The sequence below is a fragment of the Pristiophorus japonicus genome, chromosome 3 (assembly GCF_044704955.1).
Source record: "Pristiophorus japonicus isolate sPriJap1 chromosome 3, sPriJap1.hap1, whole genome shotgun sequence".
In the NCBI taxonomy this organism is placed as follows: domain Eukaryota; kingdom Metazoa; phylum Chordata; class Chondrichthyes; family Pristiophoridae; genus Pristiophorus; species Pristiophorus japonicus.
Window position 1 is genome coordinate 326,592,616 of NC_091979.1, and position 16,213 is coordinate 326,608,828.

General features: G+C 43.5%; 4 non-coding genes across 4 annotated transcripts; all 4 read left to right on the plus strand.

Moving 5' to 3' along the window:
- Nucleotides 1–3,761: 3,761 nt before the first annotated feature.
- trnav-cac (transfer RNA valine (anticodon CAC)) lies at nucleotides 3,762–3,834 on the plus strand. The gene has a single exon. It is a non-coding gene; the product is annotated as a tRNA-Val (tRNA).
- Nucleotides 3,835–6,506: 2,672 nt separating this feature from the next.
- On the plus strand, nucleotides 6,507–6,579 carry trnav-aac (transfer RNA valine (anticodon AAC)). The gene has a single exon. It is a non-coding gene; the product is annotated as a tRNA-Val (tRNA).
- A 2,672-nt stretch (nucleotides 6,580–9,251) lies between these two features.
- Nucleotides 9,252–9,324, plus strand: trnav-cac (transfer RNA valine (anticodon CAC)). The gene has a single exon. It is a non-coding gene; the product is annotated as a tRNA-Val (tRNA).
- Nucleotides 9,325–11,994: 2,670 nt separating this feature from the next.
- trnav-cac (transfer RNA valine (anticodon CAC)) lies at nucleotides 11,995–12,067 on the plus strand. Its single transcript has one exon. It is a non-coding gene; the product is annotated as a tRNA-Val (tRNA).
- The last annotated feature ends 4,146 nt before the right edge of the window (nucleotides 12,068–16,213 follow it).

The following is a 16,213-nucleotide window of genomic DNA, read 5'->3' on the forward strand; positions in this document are numbered from 1 at the left end:
AACACCCATCAAACATTACCATTTGCTTCCTGCCTCTGAGCCAAATTTGGATCCAATTTGCCACTTCGCCATGAATCACATGGGCTTTTACATAGAAAATGCATAATCATTAAATGTTATCCTGCCTTCATGGGAAAACATCATTAATTGACTGATGATCTTCATTTGCACAACTAAAGAAATGATAACTGAAGGAGAGTCCTTAATTGAATAACTTATCTGTGCTCTGCACTTTACCTCTGAATCCATAAACCATTTTGGACACTGTGCTTTAGAAGTCTGCTTCAAAATGTTCATTGCTGGTAACATGTACATGAGACGTTAGAAACAGTGAGATAGACTATAGTGCAAGGGACTGGTTATTGTGAAACAGCAAAGAAAATATACATTCTGGAAGAATACCATCGAAAAGAAGTGTGGCCCTAACAGCCAAAAAGAATATGAAGTGCTGAGCCCTTTTCAGCAAAAAATTATTTTTCAAACATTTCTCTGACCGAATCTTCACAAAACAAAAATGATGCTTTTAAAGTCATTAAACCCGAATTTTCGTGCACCCTAATCTTCTGAATCAGATGCCTCTCGTTGTGCCGACTGAATCCATGTCCCTTTCAATATTCTGCTGACATGCACACTATTAAATGTGCAACTAACTTATAGAATCAAAGAATAAGGGAATGGATGCAGCCCGTCGAGCCCATGCCAACTCTCAACAAATCTCACGCCCCTGTCATTTACCCACAGCTGTGCAATTTTTTTCATTCGGATACTTATCCAACTCCGTTTTGAAAGATAAGATTGAGTCTGACTCCACCGCCCTTTGGAGCAGTGTATTCCAGATTCTAACCACTTGCTGAGGAATGGCCACTCCTGTTCCTATGTATAAAGGCAGAGAAACACGGGATCAATTCCTGCCACACTCACACCCTTGCTAAATATAGCACCATCATTCGATTCTCGTGACACAAGCTCCAGAAGTGTAGTCCAGCTGTTGAGGTTAAAGCTCTGGTTATGTTCCCAACAATGTTACTTCCACAGCTTTTCCGTAGTGTAGTGGTTATCACGTTCGCCTCACACGCGAAAAGTCCCCATTCCGAAACCGGGCGGGAACATTATGCAAACGTGTTCAATTAATGATAAGATAAAATTAAATCATTCATATTAGTGGTTCAATGTTAACAGAGTGCAGTGTCTCACGATGATGTTCCATTTGCTGATTTCTCTCTGCAGTTCTGTTCACACTCAAATTCTACACAGTGTCTCTCACTCCCTCCCGTTTCCAGCCCTGACGCTGGAGAAACCATATCTCAAAGCTGCACATTCCGTGCATTCAGGTCAGCTGTGAGAGATTATTAAAGGATCCTGCCACGCCACCACGCTTCACAACAGAAAATTAAAGCCACAAACAAACCCATCGACTAATCGCTCTTCCTCAGCTCCAGAGTGAGTGAGGGCGGGACAAGCCCTAACTTCCGCTCCCACACTCTCCAATCAGCCGCTGCCGGCGGAAAGCGGAGAATGCAGCATCAAACAGCGGTTTACTGCCCTTCACTGGGCTGCAAAATGCCACCGTTCCAGACAACGCTCCCCGTGCTCCGAACAGCAGCCTCATAAGATGCTTCATCTCAGCTTCCTGAGTTCGAGCCCCAACTTGCACGAACACTTCTTCACTGGAAACACCATTAATTATCTGATTGCCACGTTTTGCATCATGAAAGTGATCCTAACCGATAATTATATAATCATAGAGGTTCACAGCATGGAAAGAGTCATTTACGCCCATAGTATCTGCACCGGCCAACAAATGCCCAGTTTTAGGTGTGTACCCCTGCACCTTATTGCATTTCATGTGCACATCTAAGAACTGGTTAAATGTGGTGAGGGTTTCTGCCTGCACCACACTTTTAGGCAGTGAGTTTGAGACCCCCACAAACATCTGCATGCAGAATGTTCACTTCAAATCCCCTTTAACCCTTACACTAATTACTTTTAAGTTATGCAGCCTGGTTGTTGACCACTCCACTATGTGAAATAGACCCTTTTAATCAACAATATCTAGGCCCCTCCTACTTTTATACACCTCAATGCGGTCGCCCATCAGCCTCCTCTGTTCCAAGGAAAACAAACCCATCCTATCCAATCTGTCGTCATAGCAAAGTTGCTCCACTCCCGGCAACATCTACGTAAATCTCCTCTGTACCCTCTCCAGCGTATTCACGTTCTTCCTTCAATGCGGTGACCAGAACTGCACGCAGAACTCCAGCTGTGGCCTAACCACTATTTTATACAGTTCTAGCATAACCCACTTGCTGTTCTGTTCCTTGCTTCTGCCAATAAATGCAACCATTCCATATGAATTCTTAATCAACTTTTCCAACTGGTCAGCGACCTTCAGGGATCTGTGGACAAGCAATCCCAGTTACCTTTGTTCCTCTACACTTCTCAATGTCATACCAGTTGATGTGTATTCCCTTTCCTTGTTTGCCCTCCACAAATGCGCGATCTCTCATTTTCCACTGCTCTACCACCTTATCAGTTGATTGTTATCTTCCTGGAGTCTCCAGCTTTCTTCTTCATTATCAACCACACTGCCTATTTTAATAACACCTGAAAACTTCGGAATCATAACATCTATATTCAAGTTTAGATCATTGATAAATACCATAAAAAGCAATGGATCTGGCACTGAAAACTGTGGAACCCCACTGGAAACATCCTTCCAGTCACAAAAACACCCATCAAACATTAGCCTTTGCTTCCTGCCTCTGAGCCAAATTTGGATCCAATTTGCCACTTCGCCCTGAATCACATGGGCTTTTACTTAGAAAATGCATAATCATTAAATGTTATCCTGCCTTCATGGGAAAACATCATTAATTGACTGATGATAATCATTTGCACAACTAAAGAAATGTTAACTGAAGGAGAGTCCTTAATTGAATAAGTTATCTGTGCTCTGCACTTTACCTCTGAATCCATAAACCATTTTGGACACTGTGCTTTAGAAGTCTGTTTCAAAATGTTCCTTGCTGGTAACATGTACATGGGACGTTGGAAACAATGAGATAGACTGTAGTGCAAGGGACTGGTTATTGTGAAACAGGAAAGAAAATATACAATCTGGAAGAATACCATCGAAAAGAAGTGTGGCCCTAACAGCCAAAAAGAAGATGAAGGGCTGAGCCCTTTTCAGCAAAAAATGCTTTTCCCAAACATTTCTCTGACCGAATCTTCACAAAACAAAAATTATGCTTTTAAAGTCATTAAACCCGAATTTTCGTGCACCCGAATCTTCTGAATCAGATGCCTCTCGTTGTGCCGACTGAATCCATGTCACTTTCAATATGCTGCTGACATGCACACTATTAAATGTGCCACAACTTATAGAATCAAAGAATAAGGGAATGGTTGCAGCCCGTCGAGCCCATGCCAACTCTCAACAAGTCTCACTCCCCTGTCATTTACCCAAAGCTGTGCAATTTCTTTCATTAGGATACTTATCCAACTCGGTTTGAAAGATAAGATTGAGTCTGACTCCACCGCCCTTTAGAGCAGTGTATTCAAGATTCTAACCACTTGCTGAGGAATGGCCACTTTTGTTCCCATGTATAAAGGCAGAGAAACACGCGATCAATTCCTGCCACACTCACAACCTTGCTAAATATAGCACCGTCATTCTATTATCGTGACACAGCTCCAAAAGTGTAGTCCAGCTGTTGAGGTTAAAGCTCTGGTTATGTTCCCCACGGTGTTACTGCCACAGCGTTTCCGTAGTGTAGTGGTTATCACGTTCGCCTCACACGTGAAAGGTCCCCGGTTCGAAACCGGGCGGACACATTATGCAAACGTGTTCAATTTATGATTAGATAAAATTAAATCATTCATATTAGTGGTTCAATAATAACAGAGTGCAGTGTCTCACGATGCTGTTCCATTTGCTGATTTCTCTCTGCAGTTCTGTACACACTCAACTTCTGCACAGTGTCTCTCACTCCCTCCCGTTTCCAGCCCTGACGCTGGAGAAACCATATCTCAAAGCTGCACATTCCGTGCATTCAGGTCAGCTGTGACAGATTATTAAAGGATCCTGCCACGCCACCACGCTTCACAACAGAAAATTAAAGCCACAAACAAACCCATCAACTAATCGCTCTTCCCCAGCTCCAGAGTGAGTGAGGGCGGGACAAGCCCTAACTTCCGCTCCCACACTCTCCAATCAGTGGCTGCCGGTGGAGAGCGGAGAATGCAACATCAAACAGCGGTTTACCACCCTTCACTGGGCTGCAAAATGCCACCGTCCGAGAAAACGCTCCCCGTACACCAAACAGCAGCCTCATAAGATGCTTCATCTCAACTTCCTGAGTTCGAGCCCCAGCTTGCACGAACACTTCTTCACTGGAAACACCATTAATTATCTGATTGCCACGTTTTGCATCATGAAAGTAATCCTAACCGATAATTATATAATCATAGATGTTTACAGCATGGAAGGAGTCATTTAAGCCCATCGTATCTGCACCGGCCAACAAATGCCCAGTTTTAGGTGAGTACCCATTCATCTTATTGCATTTAATGTGCACATCTAAGAACTTGTTAAATGTGGTGAGGATTTCTGCCTGCACCACACTTTCAGGCAGTGAGTTTGAGACCCCCACAAACATCTGCTTGCAGAATGTTCACTTCAAATCCCCTTTAACCCTTACACTAATTACTTTGAAATTATGCAGCCTGGTTGTTGACCACTCCACTATGTGAAATAGACCCTTTTAATCAACAATATCTAGGCCCCTCCTATTTGTATACATCTCAATGCTGTCGCCCATCAGCCTCCTGTGTTCCAAGGAAAACAAACCCATCCTGTCCAATCTGTCCTCATAGCAATGTTGCTCCACTCCCGGCAACATCTACGTAAATCTCCTCTGTACCCTCTCCAGCGTATTCACGTTCTTCCTTCAATGCGGTGACCAGAACTGCACGCAGTACTCCAGCTGTGGCCTAACCAGAATTTTATACAGTTCTAGCATAACCCACTTGCTGTTCTGTTCCTTGCTTCTGCCAATAAATGCAACCATTCCATATGACTTCTTAACCAACTTTTCCAACTGGCCAGCTACCTTCAGGGTTCTGTGGACAAGCAATCCCAGTTATCTTTGTTCCTCTACACTTCTCAATGTCATACCAGTTGAATTGTATTCCCTTTCCTTGTTAGCCCTCCACAAATGCGTGATCTCTCACATCTCTGGATTAAATTCCATTTGCCACTGCTCTAACCCCTTATCAGTTGATTGATATCTTCCTGGAGTCTCCAGCTTTCTTCTTCATTATAAACCACACTGCCTATTTTAATAACACCTGAAAACTTCGTAATCATAACACCTATATTCAAGTTTAGATCATTGATAAATACCATAAAAGCAATGGATCTGGCACTGAAAACTGTGGAACCCCACTGGAAACATCCTTCCAGTCACAAAAACACCCATCAAACATTACCCTTTGCTTCCTGCCTCTGAGCCAAATTTGGATCCAATTTGCCACTTCGCCCTGAATCACATGGGCTTTTACTTAGAAAATGCATAATCATTAAATGTTATCCTGCCTTCATGGGAAAACATCATTAATTGACTGATGATCTTCATTTGCACAACTAAAGAAATGTTAACTGAAGGAGAGTCCTTAATTGAATAACTTATCTGTGCTCTGCACTTTACCTCTGAATCCATAAACCATTTTGGACACTGTGCTTTAGAAGTCTGTTTCAAAATGTTCCTTGCTGGTAACATTTACATGGGACGTTGGAAACAGTGAGACAGACTGTAGTGCAAGGGATTGGTTATTGTGAAACAGCAAAGAAAATATCCATCTCGAAGAATACCATCGAAAAGAAGTGTTGATCTAACAGCCAAAAAAAGATGAAGTGCTGAGCCCTTTTCAACAAAAAATTCTTTTCCGAAACATTTCTCTGTCCGAATCTTCACAAAACAAAAATGATGCTTTTAAAGTCATTAAACCCGAATTTTCGTGCACCCGAATCTTCTGAATCAGATGCCTCTCGTTGTGCCGACTGAATCCATGTCCCTTTCAATATTCTGCTGACATGCACACTATTAAATGTGCCACTAACTTATAGAATCAAAGAATAAGGGAATGGTTGCAGCCCGTCGAGCCCATGCCAACTCTCAACAAGTCTCACTCCCCTGTCATTTACCCACAGCTGTGCAATTTTTTTCATTCGGATACTAATCCAACTCCGTTTTGAAAGATAAGATTGAGTCTGACTCCACCGCCCTTTAGAGCAGTGTATTCCAGATTCTAACCACCTGCTGAGGAATGGCCACTCCTGTTCCTATGGAAAAAGGCAGAGAAACACGGGATCAATTCCTGCCACACTCAGAACCTTGCTAAATTTCGCACCGTCATTCTATTCTCGTGACACAAGCTCCAGAAGTGTAGTCCAGCTGTTGAGGTTAAAGCTCTGGTTAAGTTCCCCACTGTCTTTCTGCCACAGCGTTTCCGTAGTGTAGTGGTTATCACATTCGCCTAACACGCGCAAGATTCCCGGTCCGAAACCGGGCGGAAACATTATGCAAACGTGTTCAATTAATGATTAGATAAAATTAAATCATTCATATTAGTGGTTCAATGGTAACAGAGTGCAGTGTCTCACGATGCTGTTCCATTTGCTGATTTCTCTCTGCAGTTCTGTACACTCTCAAATTCTACACAGTGTCTCTCACTCCCTCCCGTTTCCAGCCCTGACGCTGGAGAAACCATATCTCAAAGCTGCACATTCCGTGCATTCAGGTCAGCTGTGAGAGATTATTAAAGGATCCTGCCATGCCGCCACGCTTCACAACAGAAAATTAAAGCCACAAACAAACCCATCGACTAATCACTATTCCCCAGCTCCAGAGTGAGTGAGAGCGGGACAAGCCCTAACTTCCGCTCCAACACTCTCCAATCAGCCGCTGCCGGCGGAAAGCGGAAAATGCAGCATCAAACAGCGGTTTGCCGCCCTTCATTGGGCTGCAAAATGCCACCGTTCGAGACAACGCTCCCCGTACACCGAACAGCAGCCTCATAAGATGCTTCATCTCACCTTCCTGAGTTCGAGCCCCAGCTTGCACGAACACTTCTTCACTGGAAACACCATTAATTATCTGATTGCCACGTTTTGCATCATGAAAGTAATCCTAACCGATAATTTCTAATCATAGAGGTTTACAGCTTGGAAGGAGTCATTTAAGCCCATTGTATCTGCACCGGCCAACAAATGCCCAGTTTGAGGCGTGTACCCCTGCACCTTATTGCATTTCATGTGCACATCTAAGAACTTGTTAAATGTGGTGATGGTTTCTGCCTGCACCACACTTTCAGGCAGTGAGTTTGAGACCCTCACAAACATCTGCTTGCAGAATGTTCACTTCAAATCCCCTTTAACCCTTACACTAATTACTTTTAAATTATGCAGCCTGGTTGTTGACCACTCCACTCTGTGAAATAGAACCTTTCAATCTACAATATCTAGGCCCCTCCTATTTTTATAAACCTCAATGCTGTCGCCCATCAGCCTCCTCTGTTCCAAGGAAAACAAACCCATCCTATCCAATCTGTCCTCATAGCAAAGTTGCTCCACTCCCGGCAACATCTACGTAAATCTCCTCTGTACCCTCTCCAGCGTATTCACGTCCTTCCTTCAATGCGGTGACTAGAACTGCACGCAGTACTCCAGCTGTGGCCGAACCAGAATTTTATACAGTTCTAGCATAACCCACTTGCTGTTCTGTTCCTTGCTTCTGCCAATAAAGGCTACCATTCCATATGACTTCTTAACCAACTTTTCCAACTGGCCAGCTACATTCAGGGATTTGTGGACAAGCAATCCCAGTTACCTTTGTTCCTCTACACTTCTCAATGTCATACCAGTTGATGTGTATTCCCTTTCCTTGTTAGCCCTCCACAAATGCGCTATCACTCACATCTCTGGATTAAATTCCATTTGCCACTGCTCTACCCCCTTATCAGTTGATTGATATCTTCCTGGAGTCTCCAGCTTTCTTCTTCATTATCAACCCACTGCCTATTTTAATAACACCTGAAAACTTCGAAATCATAACACCTATATTCAAGTTTAGATCATTGATAAATACCATAAAAAGCAATGGATCTGGCTCTGAAAACTGCGGAACCCCACTGGAATCATCCTTCCAGTCACAAAAACACCCATCAAACATTACCCTTTGCTAACTGCCTCTGAGCAAAATTTGGATCCAATATGCCGCTTCGTCCTGAATCACATGGGCATTTACTTAGAAAATGCATCATCATTAAATGTTATCCTGCCTTCATGGGAAAACATCATTAATTGACTGATGATCTTCATTTGCACAACTAAAGAAATGTTAACTGAAGGAGAGTCCTTAATTGAATAACTTATCTGTGCTCTGCACTTTACCTCTGAATCCATAAACCATATTGGACAGTGTGCTTTAGAAGTCTGCTTCAAAATGTTCCTTGCTGGTAACATGTACATGGGACGTTGGAAACAGTGAGATAGACTGTTGTGCAAGGGACTGGTTATTGTGAAACAGCAAAGAAAATATACATTCTGGAAGAATACCATCGAAAAGAAGTGTGACCCGAACAGCCAAAAAGAAGATGAAGTGCTGAGCCCTTTTCAGCAAAAAATTCTTTTCCCAAACATTTTTCTGACCGAATCTTCACAAAACAAAAATGATGCTTTTAAAGTCATTAAACCCGAATTTTCGTGCACCCAAATCTTCTGAATCAGATGCCTCTCGTTGTGCCGACTGAATCCATGTCCCTCTCAATATTCTGCTGACATGCACACTATTAAATGTGCCACTAACTTATACAATCAAAGAATAAGGGAATGGTTGCAGCCCGTCGAGCCCATGCCAACTCTCAGCAAGTCTCACTCCCCTGTCATTTACACACAGCTGTGCAATTTTTTTCATTCGGATACTTATCCAACTCGTTTTGAAAGATAAGAATGAGTCTGACTCCACCGCCCTTTAGAGCAGTGTATTCCAGATTTTAACCACTTGCTGAGGAATGGCCACTCCTGTTCCTATGTATAAAGGCAGAGAAACACGGGATCAATTCCTGCCACACTCACAACCTTGCTAAATATAGCACCGTCATTCTATTCTCGTGACACAAGCTCCATAAGTGTAGTCCAGCTGTTGAGGTTAAAGGTCTGGTTATGTTCCCAACAATGCTACTGCCACAGCGTTTCCGTAGTGTAGTGGTTATCACGGTCGCCTCACACGCGAAAGGTCCCCGGTTCAAAACCGGGCGGAAACATTATGCAAACGTGTTCAATTAATGATAAGATAAAATTAAATCATTCATATTAGTGGTTCAATGGTAACAGAGTGCAGTGTCTCACGATGCTGTTCCATTTGCTGATTTCTCTCTACAGTTCTGTTCACACTCAAATTCTTCACAGTGTCTCTCACTCCCTCCCGTTTCCAGCCCTGACGCTGGAGAAACCATATCTCAAAGCTTCACATTCCGTGCATTCAGGTCAGCTGTGAGCTTTTATTAAAGGATCCTGCCACGCCACCACGCTTCACAACAGAAAATTAAAGCCACAAACAAACCCATCGACTAATCGCTCTTCCCCAGCTCCAGAATGAGTGAGGGAGGGACAAGCCCTAACTTCCGCTCCCAGACTCTCCAATCAGCCGCTGCCGGCGGAAAGCGGAGAATGCAGCATCAAACAGCGGTTTACCGCCCTTCACTGGGCTGCAAAATGCCACCGTTCGAGACAACGCTCCCCGTACACCGAACAGCAACCTCATAAGATGCTTCATCTCAGCTTCCTGAGTTCGAGCCCCAGCTTGCACGAACACTTCTTCACTGGAAACACCATTAATTATCTGATGCCACGTTTTGCATCATGAAAGTAATCCTAACCGATAATTATATAATCATAGAGGTTTACAGCATGGAAGGAGTCATTTAAGCCCATCGTATCTGCACCGGCCAACAAATGCCCAGTTTTAGGTGTGTCCCCCTGCACCTTATTGCATTTCATGTGCACATCTCAGAACTTGTTAAATGTGGTGAGGGTTTCTGCCTGCACCACACTTTCAGGCAGTGAGTTTGAGACCCCCACAAACATCTGCATGCAGAATGTTCACTTCAAATGCCCTTTAACCCTTACACTAATTACTTTTCAATTATGCAGCCTGGTTGTTGACCACGCCGCTATGTGAAATAGACCCTTTTAAACAACAATATCTAGGCCCTTCCTATTTTTATACACCTCAATACTGTCGCCCATCAGCCTCCTCTGTTCCAAGGAAAACAAACCCATCCTATCCAATCTGTCCTCATAGCAAAGTTGCTCCACTGCCGGCAACAACTACGTAAAGCTCCTCTGTACCCTCTCCAGCGTATTCACGGCCTTCCTTCAATGCGGTGACTAGAACTGCACGCAGTACTCCAGCTGTGGCCTAACCAGAATTTTATACAGTTCTAGCATAAACCACTTGCTGTTCTGTTCCTTGCTTCTGCCAATAAATGCAACCATTCCATATGACTTCTTAACCAACTTTTCCAACTGGCCAGCTACCTTCAGGGATCTGTGGACAAGCAATCCCAGTTACCTTTGTTCCTCTACACTTCTCAATGTCATACCAGTTGATGTGTATTCCCTTTCCTTGTTAGCTTCCACAAATGCGCGATCTCTCACATCTCTGGATTAAATTCCATTTGCAACTGCTCTACCCCCTTATCAGTTGATTGATATCTTCCTGTAGTCTCCAGCTTTCTTCTTCATTATCAACCCACTGCCTATTTTAAAAACACCTGAAAACTTCGTGATCATAACACCTATAATCAAGTTTAGATCATTGATAAATACCATAAAAGCAATGGATCTGGCACTGAAAACTGTGGAACCCCACTGGAAACATCCTTCCAGTCACAAAATCACCCATCAAACATTACCCTTTGCTTCCTGCCTCTGAGCCAAATTTGGATCCAATTTGCCACTTCGCCCTGAATCACATGGGCTTTTACTTAGAAAATGCATAATCATTAAATGTTATCCTGCCTTCATGGGAAAACATCATTAATTGACTGATGATCTTCATTTGCACAACTAAAGAAATGTTAACTGAAGGAGAGTCCTTAATTGAATAACTTATCTGTGCTCTGCACTTTACCTCTGAATCCATAAACCATATTGGACAGTGTGCTTTAGAAGTCTGCTTCAAAATGTTCCTTGCTGGTAACATGTACATGGGACGTTGGAAACAGTGAGATAGACTGTAGTGCAAGGGACTGGTTATTGTGAAACAGCAAAGAAAATATACAGTCTGGAAGAATACCATCGAAAAGAAGTGTGACCCTAACAGCCAAAAAGAAGATGAAGTGCTGAGCCCTTTTCAGCAAAAAATTATTTTCCCAAACATTTTTCTGACCGAATCTTCACAAAACAAAAATGATGCTTTTAAAGTCATTAAACCCGAATTTTCGTGCACCCAAATCTTCTGAATCAGATGCCTCGCGTTGTGCCGACTGAATCCATGTCCCTTTCAATATTCTGCTGACAGGCACACTATTAAATGTGCCACTAACTTATACAATCAAAGAATAAGGGAATGGTTGCAGCCCGTCGAGCCCATGCCAACTCTCAACAAGTCTCATTCCCCTGTCATTTACACACAGCTGTGCAATTTTTTTCATTCGGATACTTATCCAACTCGTTTTGAAAGATAAGAATGAGTCTGACTCCACCGCCCTTTAGAGCAGTGTATTCCAGATTTTAACCACTTGCTGAGGAATGGCCACTCCTGTTCCTATGTATAAAGGCAGAGAAACACGGGATCAATTCCTGCCACACTCACAACCATGCTAAATTTCGAACCGTCATTCTATTCTCGTGACACAAGCTCCATAAGTGTAGTCCAGCTGTTGAGGTTAAAGCTCTGGTTATGTTCCCAACAATGCTACTGCCACAGCATTTCTGTAGCGTAGTGGTTATCACATTCGCCTCACACGCGAAAGGTCCCCGGTTCGAAACCGGGCGGAAACATTATGCAAACGTGTTCAATTAATGATTAGATAAAATTAAACCATTCATATTAGTGGTTCAATATTAACAGAGTGCAGTGTCTCACGATGCTGGTCCATTTGCTGATTTCTCTCTACCGTTCTGTTCACACTCAAATTCTTCACAGTGTCTCTCACTCCCTCCCGTTTCCAGCCCTGACGCTGGAGAAACCATATCTCAAAGATGCACATTCCGTGCATTCAGGTCAGCTGTCAGCTTTTATTAAAGGATCCTGCCACGCCACCAAGCTTCACAACAGAAAATTAAAGCCACAAACAAACCCATCGACTAATCGCTCTTCCCCAGCTCCAGAATAAGTGAGGGTGGGACAAGCCCTAACTTCCGCTCCCACACTCTCCAATCAGCCGCTGCCGGCGGAAAGCGGAGAATGCAGCATCAAACAGCGGTTTACCGCCCTTCACTGGGCTGCAAAATGCCACCGTTCGAGACAACGCTCCCCGTACACCGAACAGCAGCCTCATAAGATGCTTCATCTCAGCTTCCTGAGTTCGAGCCCCAGCTTGCACGAACACTTCTTCACTGGAAACACCATTAATTATCTGATTGCCACGTTTTGCATCATGAAAGTAATCCTAACCGATAATTATATAATCAAAGAGGTTTACAGCATGGAAGGAGTCATTTAAGCCCATCGTATCTGCACCGGCCAACAAATGCCCAGTTTTAGGTGTGTTCCCCTGCACCTTATTGCATTTCATGTGCACATCTAAGAACTTGTTAAATGTGGTGAGGGTTTCTGCCTGCACCACACTTTCAGGCAGTGAGTTTGAGACCCCCACAAACATCTGCATGCAGAATGTTCACTTCAAATCCCCTTTAACCCTTACACTAATTACTTTTAAATTATGCAGCCTGGTTGTTGACCACTCCGCTATGTGAAATAGACCCTTTTAAACAACAATATCTAGGCCCCTCCTATTTTTATACACCTCAATACTGTCGCCCATCAGCCTCCTCTGTTCCAAGGAAAACAAACCCATCCTATCCAATCTGTCCTCATAGCAAAGTTGCTCCACTCCCGGCAACAACTACGTAAATCTCCTCTGTACCCTCTCCAGCGTATTCACGTCCTTCCTTCAATGCGGTGACTAGAACTGCACGCAGTACTCCAGCTGTGGCCTAACCAGAATTTTATACAGTTCTAGCATAACCCACTTGCTGTTCTGTTCCTTGCTTCTGCCAATAAATGCTACCATTCCATATGACTTCTTAACCAACTTTTCCAACTGGCCAGCTACCTTCAGGGATCTGTGGACAAGCAATGCCAGTTACCTTTGTTCCTCTACACTTCTCAATGTCATACCAGTTGATGTGTATTCCCTTTCCTTGTTAACCCTCCACAAATGCGCTATCACTAACATCTCTGGAATAAATTCCATTTGCCACTGCTCTACCCCCTTATCTGTTGATTGATATCTTCCTGGAGTCTCCAGCTTTCTTCTTCATTATCAACCCACTGCCTATTTTAATAACACCTGAAAACTTCGTAATCATAACACCTATATTCAAGTTTAGATCATTGATAAATACCATAAAAAGCAATGGATCTGGCACTGAAAACTGCAGAACCCCACTGGAATCATCCTTCCAGTCACAAAAACACCCATCAAACATTACCCTTTGCTTACTGCCTCTGAGCCAAATTTGGATCCAATATGCCACTTCGCCCTGAATCACATGGGCATTTACTTAGAAAATGCATAATCATTAAATGTTATCCTGCCTTCATGGGAAAACATCATTAATTGACTGATGATCTTCATTTGCACAACTAAAGAAATGTTAACTGAAGGAGAGTCCTTAATTGAATAACTTATCTGTGCTCTGCACTTTACCTCTGAATCCATAAACCATTTTGGACAGTGTGCTTTAGAAGTCTGCTTCAAAATGTTCCTTGCAGGTAACATGTACATGGGACGTTGGAAACAGTGAGATAGACTGTAGTGCAAGGGACTGGTTATTGTGAAACAGCAAAGAAAATATACATTCTGGAAGAATACCATCGAAAAGAAGTATGACCCTAACAGCCAAAAAGAAGATGAAGTGCTGAGCCCTTTTCAGCAAAAAATTCTTTTCCCAAGCATTTTTCTGACCGAATCTTCACAAAACAAAAATGATGCTTTTAAAGTCATTAAACCCGAATTTTCGTGCACCCAAATCTTCTGAATCAGATGCCTCTCGTTGTGCCGACTGAATCCATGTCCCTTTCAATATTCTGCTGACATGCACACTATTAAATGTGCCACTAACTTATACAATCAAAGGATAAGGGAATGGTTGCAGCCCGTCGAGCCCATGCCAACTCTCAACAAGTCTCACTCCCCTGTCATTTACACACAGCTGTGCAATTTTTTTCTTTCGGATACTTATCCAACTCGTTTTGAAAGATAAGAATGAGTCTGACTCCACCGCCCTTGAGAGCAGTGTATTCCAGATTTTAACCACTTGCTGAGGAATGGCCACTCCTGTTCCTCTGTATAAAGGCAGAGAAACACGGGATCAATTCCTGCCACACTCACAACCTTGCTAAATTTCGCACCGTCATTCTATTCTCGTGACACAAGCTCCATAAGTGTAGTCCAGCTGTTGAGGTTAAAGCTCTGGTTATGTTCCCAACAATGCTGCTGCCACAGCATTTCCGTAGTGTAGTGGTTATCACGTTCGCCTCACACGCGAAAGGTCCCCGGGAAACCGGGCGGAAACATTATGCAAACGTGTTCAATTAATGATTAGCTAAAATTAAATCATTCATATTCGTGGTTCAATATTAACAGAGTGCAGTGTCTCACGATGCTGTTCCATTTGCTGATTTCTCTCTGCAGTTCTGTTCACACTCAAATTCTTCACAGTGTCTCTCACTCCCTCCCGTTTCCATCCCTGACGCTGGAGAAACCATATCTCAAAGCTGCACATTCCGTGCATTCAGGTCAGCTGTGAGCTTTTATGAAAGGATCCTGCCACGCCACCAAGCTTCACAACAGAAAATTAAAGCCACAAACAAACCCATCGACTAATCGCTCTTCCACAGCTCCAGAATGAGTGAGGGCGGGACAAGCCCTAACTTCCGCTCCCACACTCTCCAATCAGCCGCTGCCGGCGGAAAGCAGAGAATGCAGCATCAAACAGCGGTTTACCGCCCTTCACTGGGCTGCAAAATGCCACCGTTCGAGACAACGCTCCCCGTACACCGAACAGCAGCCTCATAAGATGCTTCATCTCAGCTTCCTGAGTTCGAGCCCCAGCTTGCACGAACACTTCTTCACTGGAAACACCATTAATTATCTGATTGCCACGTTTTGCATCATGAAAGTAATCCTAACCGATAATTATATAATCATAGAGGTTTACAGCATGGAAGGAGTCATTTAAGCCCATCGTATCTGCACCGGCCAACAAATGCCCAGTTTTAGGTGTGTCCCCCTGCACCTTATTGCATTTCATGTGCACATCTAAGAACTTGTTAAATGTGGTGAGGGTTTCTGCCTGCACCACACTTTCAGGCAGTGAGTTTGAGACCCCCACAAACATCTGCAAGCAGAATGTTCACTTCAAAACACCTTTAACCCTTACACTAATTACTTTTAAATTATGCAGCCTGGTTGTTGACCACTCCGCTATGTGAAATAGACCCTTTTAAACAACAATATCTAGGCCCCTCCTATTTTTATACACCTCAATACTGTCGCCCATCAGCCTCCTCTGTTCCAAGGAAAACAAACCCATCCTATCCAATCTGTCCTCATAGCAAAGTTGCTCCACTGCTGGCAACAACTACGTAAAGCTCCTCTGTACCCTCTCCAGCGTATTCACGTCCTTCCTTCAATGCGGTGACTAGAACTGCACGCAGTACTCCAGCTTTGGCCTAACCAGAATTTTATACAGTTCTAGCATAAACCACTTGCTGTTCTGTTCCTTGCTTCTGCCAATAAATGCAACCATTCCATATGACTTCTTAACCAACTTTTCCAACTGGCCAGCTACCTTCGGGGATCTGTGGACAAGCAATCCCAGTTACCTTTATCCTCTACACTTCTCAATGTCATACCAGTTGATGTGTATTCCCTTTCCTTGTTCGCCCTCCACAAATGCGCGATCTCTCACATCTCT